This window comes from Notamacropus eugenii, chromosome 1, assembly GCF_028372415.1.
Source record: "Notamacropus eugenii isolate mMacEug1 chromosome 1, mMacEug1.pri_v2, whole genome shotgun sequence".
NCBI lineage: Eukaryota > Metazoa > Chordata > Mammalia > Diprotodontia > Macropodidae > Notamacropus > Notamacropus eugenii.
The window spans coordinates 323361926-323376151 of record NC_092872.1 but is presented as its reverse complement, the minus strand read 5'-3'; the positions used below and the strand labels follow the sequence as shown (position 1 = coordinate 323376151).

At 38.0% G+C, this 14226-nt stretch overlaps 1 protein-coding gene, 1 long non-coding RNA gene and 1 gene segment (V, D, J or C); 1 reads left to right on the top strand and 2 right to left on the bottom strand.

Annotated features, from left to right (window-relative positions):
• The window catches only part of LOC140517968 (immunoglobulin alpha-2 heavy chain-like), a gene marked incomplete at its 5' end in the record, with an annotated part of 937512 nt that overhangs the window by 239474 nt on the left and 683812 nt on the right, over positions 1-14226 (bottom strand). The gene's annotated exons all lie outside the window — the stretch shown is intronic.
• LOC140529449 (immunoglobulin heavy constant epsilon-like) overlaps positions 1-14226 on the bottom strand; it is a 321603-nt gene that overhangs the window by 181381 nt on the left and 125996 nt on the right.
• LOC140517974 (uncharacterized) lies at positions 9583-13373 on the top strand. The gene is made up of 3 exons (XR_011971801.1): positions 9583-10445; positions 10872-10949; positions 12375-13373. It is a non-coding gene; the product is annotated as an uncharacterized lncRNA (long non-coding RNA).

Here is a 14226-nt window from a genome sequence, read left to right as displayed (position 1 = left end):
AGATCCATTCCTTATCTTCTCTCCCCTCCCTATCCCTTTACCATTTTATTTCTTCTGAATTTAGAAGACTTATACTCTTTTAAATATATATGTATATATATACATATATATATGTACGTGTATTGTTTCCTTGTAAATGCATTCCCGATAATTGTACGTTATCAGAACTACCAGTCCTCCTCCCCCATCTAATTCCTCTGTACTGATTCTCCCTCTTGCACCTCATTTGTATAAAGTAATTACTCTTTTTAGCTGTTCCTAAATTGTTTTACTTTTAAAAGTCATATCACACTCAGAACAACTCCAATCTTTCTTATGAACTCTCCAGTTACAATGTTAGAGATATATACATTTTGCATATATAAAAAGTAAATGATTTGTCCCTATTGAATCCCTTGTAATCAGTCTTTAGCATGTACGTTATGTTTCTCTTGGCTCTTGCATGTCAAATCTATTACGTTCAGGTTTTTTTTTTTTTTTTTTTTGAGCAAAGTCTTAAAAGTCTGACAGGTGATCAAATGTCCATTTTTTCTCATTCAGCACTGTGCTTAACTTTACTGAGTATCAATTTTTTGTCTGGTGCCCCAGTTCTTTTGCTCTTCAATACATAGTGTTCCAAGATCTGGGGTTCTTTGGTGTCTGCCCTGATATGTCTTGCGTGATTCTAATTGTGGCACCATTATATTTAAATTGATTTTTTCTTATTGCTTTTAATATTTTATCCTTGAACTGGGGGTCTCAGAATTTGACTATGGTATTCCTGAGAGTTTTCCTCATAGTATCTCTTTCAAATGGTGTTTAATGGATTTTTTTTTCCTATTTTTACTTTCCCCTTCTGTTCTAATGCTTCAGGACAATTTAAAAAAAATTATTTTTTGCATTATTCTAAGAAGATTATTTTTTTGATTATAATTTTCAGTTTGTCCAATTATTCTTATGTTTTTTCTTCTGGATTTTTCCTCCAGATCAGTTGTTTTTTGCAAGAGATGTCCCAGTTTCTCTTGTATTTTTTTCACTCTTTCCGTTTTATTTAATTATTTCTTGATATCTTATAACTTCACTAACTTTACTTGCCAAGTTCTAATTTTCAAAGTGTCATTTTCTTAAGATTTTGGATTTCCTTTTCTAATTGGTTGACTTTCTTTTTATAATCTTATTGTTTTTCTTGGATTATTCTACTTTTTTTGGTTTTTCTTCCACCTCTCTACTTCAATTTTCCAAGTCTTTAAAGTTCTATTAATTCTTTTTGAGCAGGTGACCATTTGACATTACTCTGTGGGGCAGAAGAAGGTTTCTTTGCTTCAGTATCCTCCTCTGAAGATGAAACCCAGTCTTCTCTATTCCCATAAAAATTTCCTCTGGTTGGATTCTTTCTCTTTTGTCTGTACATTAATTTTTGTAGTAACAGCTTAATTTTTGTAGTCACCTCTAGCCCTGGGGGATGGTATATGGTGCCTTTTACCCCAGATCTCAGGTCTCCCCTTTAGCCTGGAACCAAAGCCAAACCTTCAACATCATGAAAGGGCCCACAGCCAGGGGCATTCTGCCCCACTTCGTTCATACTCACTGGGTGTGTGATAGTTCCTTGTCATCCCTGGCCACATCTCCACACCACAGCTAGGACTGGTGTTCCTTGTCAGCAGAGGCTCCCTCAATCTTCCCCAGCTCACATGCCCAATTCCCCTCATTATCCTAGGGGTAAAAGTTCTGGTGGCTGGGGCCAGGGCAAGCTCCCAAAGCAGGTATCCGCAGACTTTGCCACTTGTCGTTAACAGGGACCCTAGCACTGAGGTGTTTACTCTTCGTAGGGACCAAACTTTGTCCTGGGGATTTTCTTCTGATCTTCTCCAATTGTCCCAGGAAGCCCCCTATTGTGTCCTTTTCCTTATTTATTTTTCCCTGCACTTTATTTGCCTAAAAGTGCTATTTTATCTCTTTTGTGGAAGAAAATTTTGAGATTTTGGAATTTTCTGACCTATTCCTCCATCTTCCCAGAATCCTCTCCATTTATTCTTTGTATCTTTACCTGAACCTTGCATGTGGTAAAGATTCATAGGCTATTAATAGGCTACAGGAAAAGTCCTAAAAAGGAACTGACTTGCAAAATGAGCTCTTCATTCTTTTAAAAAGAAAAAAGTTCTTTTTAATTTTAAATCATTTATTTATTTATTTTTAGTTTTCAATATTCACTTCTATAAGATTTTGAGATTTACATTTTCTACTCTTCTCTTCTCCCTCCTCCTCCTCCCCAAAACAACATGCAAATCTGTTATAGACTACATATACATTCATATCAAACAAATTTTCACATTAGTCATCTTATAAAGAAGAATTAGAAAGAATGGAATAAATCATGAGAAAGAAGAAAGAAAAACAAAGAAACAGAAAAAGAGTTCAAATAGTATACTTCAGTCTGCATTCAGATTCCATAGTTCATTTTCTGAATATGCATAGCATTTTGCATCATGTGTCCTTTGAAGATCTCTTAGACCCTTGCTTTGCTGAGAAAAGTCAAGTCTATCAACATTAGGCATGGCAAAATATTGCTGTTACTGTCTACAACGTTCTTTGGATTCTACTCACTTCACTTAGCATCAATTCATGTAAACCTTTCCAGGTTTTTCTGAATTCTTCCTGCTCATCATTTTTCTTGCGGACCAATGATATTCCATTACATTCATATGTCACAAATTGTCACATTAGTCGTATTGTAAAAGAAGAATCAGAACAAAAGGCAAAAATCAAGAGAAAGAAAAAAACCAAATAAAAGTGAAAATAGTCTGCTTCAATCTCCATTCAGACTCCATTGTTCTTTCTCTGGATGTGGACAGCATTTTTTGTCATGAGTCTTTTGGAATTTCTTAGATATTTTTGATGAGTTTTTATGAAGAGCTAAACCTATAGTAGTTAATCATTGTACAAAATTTCTGTTACTGTATACAATATTATCCTGGTTCTTTCCAGGTTTTTCTGAAATCTGTTCATCATTATTTATAGCACAATAGTATTCCATCACATTCATATACTTCAACTTGTTCAGTCATTCCCCAACTGATGGGCATATGTGCAATTTATAATTCTTGGCTACCACAGAAAGAACTGCTATAAATATTTTGTACATGTAGGCTCTTTCCCCATTTTTATGATCTCTTTGGGATATAGAGCTACAAGTCAAGGGATATAGCCCTTTGAGCATAGTTCCCAATTGCTCTCCAGAATGGTGGCATCAACTCACAGCTCCACTAACAATGAATTAGTGTTCCAATTTTCCCACATCTTCTCCGACATTTATCATTTTTATCTTTTGTCATCTTAGCTAATATGATAGGTGTTCAAAGTAATTTTGATTTGCATTTCTCTAGTCAATAGTGATTTGGAGCACGTTTTCATATGACTATAGACAGCATAAATTTGTTCCTCTCAAAATGGTCTGTTCACATTCTTTTACCATTTTTCACCTGGGGAATAAATTAGTATTCTTATAAATTTGGCTCAGTTCTCTATATGTTTGAGAAATGAAACTTCTATCAGAGACTCTGGTAGCAAAAATTGTTTCTCAGCTTTCTGCTTCCCTTCTAATATTAGGTCCATTGGCTTTGTTTGTGCAACACCTTTTTAATTTAATATAATCAAAATTATCCACTTCTCATTTCAAAATGATCTCATTTGCTTGGTCATAAATTCATCCATTTTCTCTAAATCTGACAGGTAAGCTATTCCTTGTTTTCCTAGTTATGTAATGCATGAATTCATTAGGACATTCTTACCTCGATCAATATGCCTGCAATCTGGCTCTAACGAATCTTATTCCTATCAGGACACTGAAGGATTTTTTAAAAAAATTATTTATTTTACTTTTAACATTCATCTTCACAAAATTTTGGGTTCCAAATTTTTTCTCCATTTGTCCCCTCCCACCACCCCAAAACACCGACATTGTAATTGCCCCATCACCAATCTGCCCTCTCCTCTATCATCCCTCCCTTCCCTTGTCCCTATCTTCTCTTTTGTCCTGTAGGGCCAGAAAACTTTCCGCACCCCATTGCCTGTATTTCTTATTTCCTAGTAGCAAGAACAGTACTCAAAAGTTGTTCCTAAAACCCTGAGCTCCAACCTCTCCCCATCCCTCCCTCCCCACCCACTCCCCCTGCGAAGGCAAGCAATTCAATATAGGCCATATCCACGCAGTCTTGCAAATGACCTCCATAATAGTCGTACTGTGCAAGGCCAACTACATCAACCTCCATCCCATCCTGCCCCCCATTGCTTCTATTCTCTCTTTTGATCCTGTCCCTCCCCAGGTGTTGACTTCAGATTGCTCCCTCCTCCCATTGCCTTCCCCTCCATCATCCCCCCCACCCTGTTTATCCCCTTCTCCCCCACTTTCATGTATTGTAAGATAGGATTTCATACCAAAATGAGTGTGCATTTTATTCCTTCCTTTAGTAGAATTTGATGAGAGTAAGCTTCAAGTTTTCTCTCTCACCTCCCCCATTTTCCCTCCACTGAAAAGTTTTTTACTTGCCTCTTTTATGAGATAATTTGCCCCATTCAATTTCTCCCTTTCTCCTCCCAATATCTTTCTCTCTCACTGCTTGATTTCATTTTTTTAAAGATATGATCCCATCCTCTTCAATTCACTCTGTGCACTCTGTCTCTATGTGTGTGTGCGTGTGTGCATGTGTGTGTGTGTGTAATCCCACCCAGTACCCAGATACTGAAAAGTTTCAAGAGTTACAAATATTGTCTTTCCATGTAGGAATGTAAACAGTTCAACTTTAGTAAGTCCCTTATGACTTCTCTTTGCTGTTCATCTTTTCCTGGTTCTCTTCATTCTTGTGTTTGAAAGTCAAATTTTCTTTTCAGCTCTGGTCTTTTCATCAAGAATGCTTGAAAATCCTCTATTTCATTGAAAGACCAATTTTTCCCCTGAAGTATTATACTCAGTTTTGCTGGGTAGGTGATTCTTGGTTTTAGTCCTAGTTCCTTTGACTTCTGGAATATCATATTCCATGCCCTTCAATCCCTTAATGTAGAGGCTGCTAGATCTTGTGTTATCCTGATTGTATTTTCACAATACTTGAATTGTTTCTTTCTAGCTGCTTGCAACATTTTCTCCTTGACCTGCGAACTCTGGAATTTGGCCACAATGTTCCTAGGAGTTTCTCTTTTTGGATCTCTTTCAGGCAGTGTTCTGTGGATTCCTTGAATATTTATTTTGCCCTCTGGTTCTAGAATCTCAGGGCAGTTTTCCTTGATCATTTCATGAAAGATGATGTCTAGGCTCTTTTTTTGATCATGGCTTTCAGGTAGTCCCATCATTTTTAAATTGTCTCTCCTGGATTTATTTTCCTGGTCAGTTGTTTTTCCAATGAGATATTTCAAATTATCTTCCATTTTTTCATTCTTTTGGTTTTGTTTTGTGATTTCTTGGTTTCTCCTAAAGTCATTAGCCTCCAGTTGTTCCATTCTGATTTTGAAAGAACTATTTTCTTCTGTGAGCTTTTGAATGTCCTTTTCCATTTGGCTACTTCTGCTTTTTAAAGCATTGTTCTCCTCATTGGCTTTTTGAACCTCTTTTGCCAATTGAGTTAGCCTATTTTTCAAGGTGTTATTTTCTTCAGCATTTTTTTGGGTCTCCTTTAGTAAGGTGTTGACCTGCTTTTCATGCTTTTCTTGCATCTCTCTCATTTCTCCTCCCAGTTTTTCCTTCACCTCTCTAACTTGATTTTCAAAAGCCTTTTTGAGCTTTTCGAAGGCCTGAGCCCATGGTATATTCATCTTGGATGTTTGAGATACAGAAGCCTTGACTTTTATGTTTTTCCCTGATGGTAAGTATTGTTCTTCCTTATCAGAAAGGATGGGAGGAGATATCTGTTCACCAAGATAGTAATCTTCTATGGTCTTATTTTTTTCCCTTTTCTGGGCATTTTCCCAGCCAGTTACTTGACTTCTGAGTTTCCTTTCAACAACCACCTCCCCACCAGATCCACCCAGGTAGTGCTTGGAGGCTGAGATTCAAATGCTGTTCCCCAGCCTCCAGGCTTTTGGCGGAAGTGTGGCTGCTATTCAGTGTGAAATTACTTTCAGGTGCTCAGGTGGGGGCAGGGCCACCACACAAGGCTCAGTTGTCTCAGGAGGTTTATGTGGAGACCTTCAACAATCGATCTGGTCTCCTGCCTGCTTTGGGAGCCATTGTCTGCTGCTGCCTCCCCTGCTGCCTTCTGAGGGGGCCTGAATTATGGAGACACCTCGCTCCCCTCTTGGTGACCTGAAAAACCCCTCTCACTGGCCTTTGGCACCTGTGGGTGGAGGGACCTGCGTGGCTGCTGGAGATTCTGTCCCTGAAGCCTGCTTGGATCTGCTCCTCTGGGTGCCATGTGGCCAAGGAAGGGCTTGGCTCTGCTCTGGGTCCAGTGCACGACGGACCTTTTGGGTCAGTTTTTCAGGTCTCTCTAACAGATATCTCCTCTGCTCCATTTTTCTGTGGCTTCTGCTGCTCCAGAATTTGTTGGGAGTTCTTCTTTACAGGTATTTTATGGCCTGTGTGTTTGGAGCTAGCATATGTGTATCTTTCTACTCAACCATGTTGGCTCCTCCCCGTTTTATTTTTTAACATTTCTTTTTAAGTTCTTTTAAGAACTCTTTTTAGGCTTATGACCATTTGATGTTATACTTTGTGGTAGGAGTGGCTTTTTTTAACCTCACTGTCTTCTTCTGAACGTGAACCTAGATATTCTTTTATACCAAAGTAGCTATCTATGCTTGGATTCTTTTCTCTTTGCTTATTCGTTTTTATTTTCTTTAATTCTGTCTTAAAAATACTCTTGTTTCTTGCTGTATCTGCACTCACCTGGTGTGTGCATGCTCCTCCTTGCCCACAGTCACAATAAGGGATCACCTCTGGTCCGGACTGCTGGGTCTGACTCTGGAAATCGCAGGGGGTGAGGTCCTTCAATCTTCCTAACTCATTTGTCCACTGCTCTTTATGAAGTAAAAGTTCATGAGGTGAAAGCTCCTGAGGCTATGATATAAAAGTGTGTGAGGCAAAATTTCTTGAGGCTTAATCTGCTTTCTGAGAGAGCTGTTCCAGGACTTGCTTTTTGTTGATTAAATGTAGTTGCCCAGGAGGTGTCTACACTTCACTTTGGCCAAACCTCAGTCCTTAGAGGCTCTGTCTTTTCTGAGGTCCTCTCAAATTATCTTAAGATGACATCTAGTTCTCCCCCTTTTTTTTTGCTGCTCTATATTCTTTTCATGATAGTTTTTCTATGTTTGTGGACGAAATATGAAGAGCCTGGAAATTTCTGACCTATTTTTCCATCTTCCCAGAATGCCCCACCTTCCTACTTTAAGAGACTCCTCACTATCCTAGGAAATTATGGTGATGACCATTAGCAATACAAAGGAGTCAAGTCTTGTTCAACTAATTCTGAATTTCTGGGCCAACCAAATCTTGAGAAAGGTCTCAGTAATTTTAAAGGAAAATCTGGGTTAGTATGCATGTAAGTAGCAATTACAATATCCAGTTGATTCTGTCTTTTCATATGGTTTGCATTAGTTTTCTCACCTTTATTTCTACTGAGAGCTCTAGAATACACGTGGTTAGTACTACCCACTTGAAGTATTTGCTATGCCTTCTTAAAAGGTTATTTGTGCTTCCACCTCTTTTTTGTCTCCTTAAAACAGTTGTTGCTTATTCATATACACAATTCCAATTTTATAAAGTGCAAAGAATGCTGGACTTGGGGTCAGAAAAACTCTGTGACCATATCACTTAACCTCCCTAAAACTCAGTGAACTATTCTGCAGTGGGGGCAATAGCTTACCTCACATCACTGTTGTGAAGAGCAAATGCAATAATTTATGAGACTTTCAAAATCTTAAAATTCTATAATTTTTTCTTAATTATTAACTTTTAGCATCTTAGGTCCTTGAACACATTTTGAGAACTATTGATCCGTACAAATATCAGTGATTATTTTTATTGTAAGTTTTCTTATGTGTTCATATGATCATGACATTCCTATGTTTAAAAACCACATAAGTTTCATACTCCTGTCCTGACAGATGAACCCCTATTCACACTTTTCTAGATCTATTTGATATTTTTTCCTTTTAACTACACTAAATTACTGTTATTCAAATGCATTTTAAAACTTCTGGCCTCCACATCTTTGCTCACTGCATTCACTATGTTTGGAATATTCTTAAACTCCCTCTTTGGCTATTTAATTTATCTCATACATTCCACCTGTCCGGTCATTTGTTCTATCTTAATCTATCTCCACAACATGTTTCCTAACCATCCCCTTCTTTCTACTCACCTCACCACCATCTAAGGTGACTCAAGTCTATCCCTATTCCAATTCTGGCAGTCAATTACCAAAGTAATTTTCTTAAAGTGAAATCTTATTTATTATGTTTCTTTCTTTTTTTAGCATGAGAAAAAAATATTTTTTTAGGAAACCAATACACTACTCCTTTCCTTAAAGAACTTAGTGGCTCTGCTATCTGTAGCATCAAATATAACCTCCTCATTTAAAGTTTTTTACAACCTGGTCATACTCTTTGGCCTAACAATATCTCCACTAGGAATATATCCCAAAATAATCAAAGGAAGAGGAAAAGAATCCATATATGCAAAAAATATAGTAGTTCTTTTATGTTGGAATAAGGAAATTGATAGGATTATGGGACCTGGACTTTGTCTTAGAAAGTAGCCCAGTCCCTGGACTTTTGCACACAACTCAGTCCTTGGCATTTCGCCTGAGGCATCTGGCCCATTCCTGTCCACCTAGATACTCAATAACCCTTTGAATAGTACTTTCACTGTGCCTCTCCAAGCACTAAACTGCTTTCATTGTCTGCATCTGGCTGACCCCAGGCTATTTACAATCCCTAATCCCATCTATACTTTTCATTGTTTGCAGAGGGGGCAGGTTACTTACCATTCCTTAATCCCATCCAGATCTTCTTATTGACTCTTTTTCCCTTTTCTATATAAAACCATCATTCTTACCCCCATGAGGTTGCAGATTTACTGGGAATCTTGTGCACACCATACTAGTGTTACAATAAACCTTGCTATTTTCACTAGAAAACAAGACTTCAGTGGTTGACTTCTTTCCAGGCAGACCCCTTTTCCCTCCTTCATTACATTTCATGGTTCCCAACACTCGAAAACACAATATATTTTGGTGCTCTGCAGAAGGAATTGCCTGACCCTCTCAAGTCCTTCTTCAGCCAACACCAAAAGGGATGAAGCCTCCCCTCCCTCTATCCCTTCCTCATTCTGCATTTGGGGTCACTCTCTAAGCACCTAGGAAGGCTTAGAGGTACTTTTCAAACCTGACTTTCTCAGATTCCATTCAGGTCATATAGTTATGAGGCTGTCTTGGACACAGTCACATATTTTTATCAGGAGCCATATGCCCAATTCTCTTGGACCTAAAGGAATTGGAGAAAACTGCAGGTGCTCTTAGTTACCTGAGGCTTGTAAGCAAAAGTGGTTCAGTCTCGTTCAATTCACAAGACTTTGCCCCTGGGTTGTCTTTTTTAGCATTGATTATACCTTGATTGTCTTTTAAAGATTTGGAAAAAGTTCAGTTCCTTTTGAGACCTCAAAAGGAAATAGCTTGTTTTCTTTTACAACACAGCTTGGTCTCAGTATCACCTGGAGGAACAAGAAACATGCCTCACTTTTGAATCATTGCAATACACTACTTCAGATTCTCTAGAAACTCTACCCACTCCTGTTGGCTTTACAATATTGCAGATTTACTAGGAATCTTGTCCACCATACAACTAACCTTACTACTTTGACTGAAAGAAGGCTTGAGTGACTGAATTATTACCAAGCAGGCCCCCCTGTACCCTTACATTTAATGATGGGGTGATGGGACCTGAAACCTGAATATTCCCATACATTTCAGCAGTCCAGTCCCTGAATTTTCCCATGTAACTCTGTCCTTGGTATCTCATCCAAAGTGCATGACTGACCACAACCCCACCTAGATTACTTAATTAGCTTACTTTATACTCCTTAATCCCATCTAGATATTTTCACTGTGGCACCTGGACCACCCCAAGCTATTTACCACTGCTTTATCCCATCAAGATCTTTTTACTGAACCTTTTTTTTGTATACAAGTATCAATCTTGTGACTTGGGGTCCACCACAGACCAATCACTTACCTTTTATCCCTGGTACCTAACATAGTAAATGAATGAATGATTGACAGACTAGATTTTTTTGTACTATCTTCAGACAATTATTGTTTCCTAGGAACATGGGACATATGCTCAGATGATTTTCATGGACAGGATACTTTGGTCACTGTCAGGTCCTTTGATGGATGAGGGAGCTTGAAATGTTATTTGGAAGAGGAACAGAAAAGCATCTAACAGGTGGCTGAATCTAAAATAAGAATGAAAGCCACAAGGTGAGATCAGTTACATCACACTCTTCATTAAAGTGTGGGTAGTACATGTGTCTCCTGTTTGTCACTATAGCTGGAAATGAATGCTGCTATATGGTTGAACTACTCCCAGAGAATCTGTTCTGGGCAGTGGAGGTGGCAGTGACATGGTTGGTTAGTGGTGTATCCATTTGAAACACACTAGAAATTGTGAAAAAAGCATACATAGCTTTTGTAGTATCAGGCCCCAAAAATGGCTAGTCAAGTGAAAACAACTAATTTTCCCACCTACTATGAATTGGTCCCTTCCTAAGTCTGAGTACCGCTCATAAAGCAAATAATTATTAAACTATTATAGAATTGTGGTTTGGTCCAAATCAAGGCCATATAGGTGTTTGGAGAATCTGCTGTTTTGAAAATCCTGAAAATGTTACTGTGTTTGGTACTCAGGCACCACTCTGATTCTGCATGGTTTCATAAGATTATCAACAATTGTGAAGAAGGAGATAATACATTTGACCGGTGGTGGTAAGCATTATTATTCCTATTATCTCATCTGATCTTCATAAGACAGGCAGAACAGGTATGATTATTCTCATTTTATAGATGGAGAAATTGAAGCTCAAGTTAAAAGAATGAACTCAAAGTCACACAGTTAATATGAAATAGTGGAAAGTCAAATTTCTATCTCTTATCCTTAGTTCTTTACATCATTCCACAGTCTCCTTTTGGACAAAGGTGCTTATTCTGTAATGAGTTTCAGTACATAAATTCAATTAAATGATATTTAGCAAACATTAATTAAGCAACCTCCATATGGCAGTTATGGCATAGGGAATAGTGGACAGAAAGTTTGCGTTAAAGTCCTGAGATCAAGTCATTTTTCTGACATGGGGCTGCATAATCCTGTGTGAATCATTTAAACTTTTGCAGTGTTCTAGGCCAGTGATGCTAATTCAAATAGAAAGGGAAGTCACTAATCCATACAGAAGGAGCCCTCTGGGCCTTATTTTGACTTGTTTAAAGTATAACATTATCCATGTTTATTATATTTTATTAAATAGTTATAAATTGAATTTTAAGCCAGGTCTGGTTGCGGGTTGCAAGTTTCAAGTTTTTGACACCTCTGCTTTAGACAATGCTCTAAGACTATAGAAAGCACTAATGTAGAGAAGATCATGACCTGCATTGGTAAAAAGAAGTGTACTTCTCTGGCACTTTGATATAGCAGTGAAAACTAATGTTCAGTCTCTTTTCTTATCCTAAGTTCAAAATGCATGATAGAAGTATAAATATGAAACAATAGTCCCTATCCTCAAGTAGCCTGTTATAGTCTATAAGAGAAGAAAAAAATAGGCAAAACTAAACATGATATAGGAAGAATGTGATAAGAATCACAAGAGAGATTCATAGAAAAGACTATAAAGGAGTTGAGGAAGGAGATATCACTCTTAGCTGGGAGAATGAGAGAAGGCTTCATGTGATCAGGTGGCATCTGAGTTGACCCTAGCAAGAAGAGAAACATGAATTAATAAGGAAAAAGTATGTTATAGATAAGCATGAAAAACTAGCAAATGGAAGAAGGAAAGGACAGGGTAAGACCAGATAATAGTAGTCTAGTTGGATTGAAATCATGTATGTATAAAAGGGAATAATGTGATATAAAACTGGAAAAGTAAGTTTTATCCAGACTTTTGAGGACCTACACTATGCCTACTCTCAGATCTGGATTCAGGCACATGGTTGAACTTGGTTGAATCTTAGGAAAGCTGTCCTCAAGTGAGAGGAAGGGTAGCTCCTTGTTCCATTCTTCAGTTCAACCAGATCCCTGAACCCTCAGAATAATTTACTTATACTTTTTCACTTAGGTCAATTGTCTACCTCAAAAGGAAGAGTAAGAATATATTTAGTGTATAATATGAATTGTGACTGGTAATTTATTCCTACCCGCAGCCTTTCTGACTTCAGGCAACAGAACAAGACATACCATGCCATTGTTCTCCCTCCATATGTATCCTGTCTGGAATCCCATTGCCTTGTCTAAAAGGAGAAAAACACCATTCCACTGGCTCCCTACCTGGCACTGATCCCTTCAGCAGGACCAAACCCGTCACAATGTTGATAACCTATTCAAACTAATTTCTTAATAATTAAAAAATTCCTACCTGGTGAGAACATCATATCCTTCCTAATCTAGTGATTCTGAACTTCCAGCTGTCATTATTTCAACCCCATTCTAGGTCTCCCACAGCCCATATCACATCCCTCTCAATCTTCCTCCACCTCCCTGTGACCCTTCCCTTCCACTGTGCTTTCTGAGTTGCCTAACCATAGATAAGAAACTTACTTTTCCCTTAAATGTTTTCCTTTCCCACTCGTTTAATTTTCTGGTTCTAGGTAAGATCTGGCTCTCTCCCTGGGCATCCTGCTAGCCCTGTGTATTGAGGATGCATTTTCTGTTTTCCTATAATCAAGTGCCTCTGATTGAATAATGTGATTAAAGAAGATCTTCCCCACCCATTAATGGGTCTGGGAAGATTTGTAGGAAGGTCCACACTTTTTGTTAATGAGGCACTGCTTCCTCAAGGGTTGTGATGCCCTCTGAGTCTAAAAAGTGTATAAAGATTTTGAGGTGATGTGTTACTTTGGGAATCACTGATTAGAAGTATTTGTTTGACCAGATGAGACTCTGGGGGGTTGTTAGGAGCCCCCTGGCTTTGAAAACCCAGATGTTGGTACTTCTCTCTCTTGTAACTATGTATGTAATGGTCAAACAGTTGGATCTACCTATTAATTTTTGATTTTTGTATTGCTTATATTAGATAAGTTGGAAGCCATGTCTGTTGATTATTACTTCTTTGTATTTTCTTGAAGTTCAGGGTGCTTACTTTTCCCCCTGAACTAAGTGAATGATGCATGTGCTTGATTAAAGTTATTGTTGACCCCTCAAAAGTTGTTTTCCTTTTATAAATGCGGATCTAAGAACCTGTGATAGCAGACCTTCCTTGTATTTCTGGGTCCTCACTTGTTTTTACTCTCTGGTTGCACTTTCACTTGTTTTCCCCAACTTAGTGATTGAGGTAGAGGAGTTGGGTTGCTCTATTGTCACTTCCACATTCTCCTTCTACCACTATTGGTAAGTAACCTTATTTAATACAGATTTACCACTCAATCAAAATTAGGGTAGTGATTATCTGCAAACCTTCGGGTCTCTCTCCTTTCTTCAGTGAGTTCTATATCTGGCTCACAATTATTCTCTTTTCATCAACTCATGACTCCACAGAAGGAGATTTCAACATAAATTGATTCATACCCTCAAGAACCCTAAACTCCCAGTTCCTCAATTTACTTATTTCCGTTGACTTCTTCATCTGACCTAAGTTTTACAGAAATTTTTTCATCAACCACAAATACATTACTTTTAAGTTCATGAACTCTAAAATTCCTCTATCTTGTAGCTAACAAAATATTCTAAGAGACAAAGTTCTGAGTATTTTTCAATTGATTTGTAAGACTGGAAAATTATGAATAAATTCAGATCTGTGTTCTTTCTTAGTGACCAAAAGACATCAAAGGAATTTCTAAGGCCTCTTGATAGAACATTGTTGATATTTCCTTTGACAAGTAAAAGGCAAACCTGATTGGTAGACACTTAATAAGGAGGTGGTCTAAAGGCTCTCAACTCCTCCTGATTACTTCATCACTGTAGGGTAGAGTTCAGGTGAAAATGTGTTCTTGTCCTGAGATTCAAGCTGCTCCTAACAACCTTTACACACTCCTTAGAGCCAGAGGTTATCACCTTGAT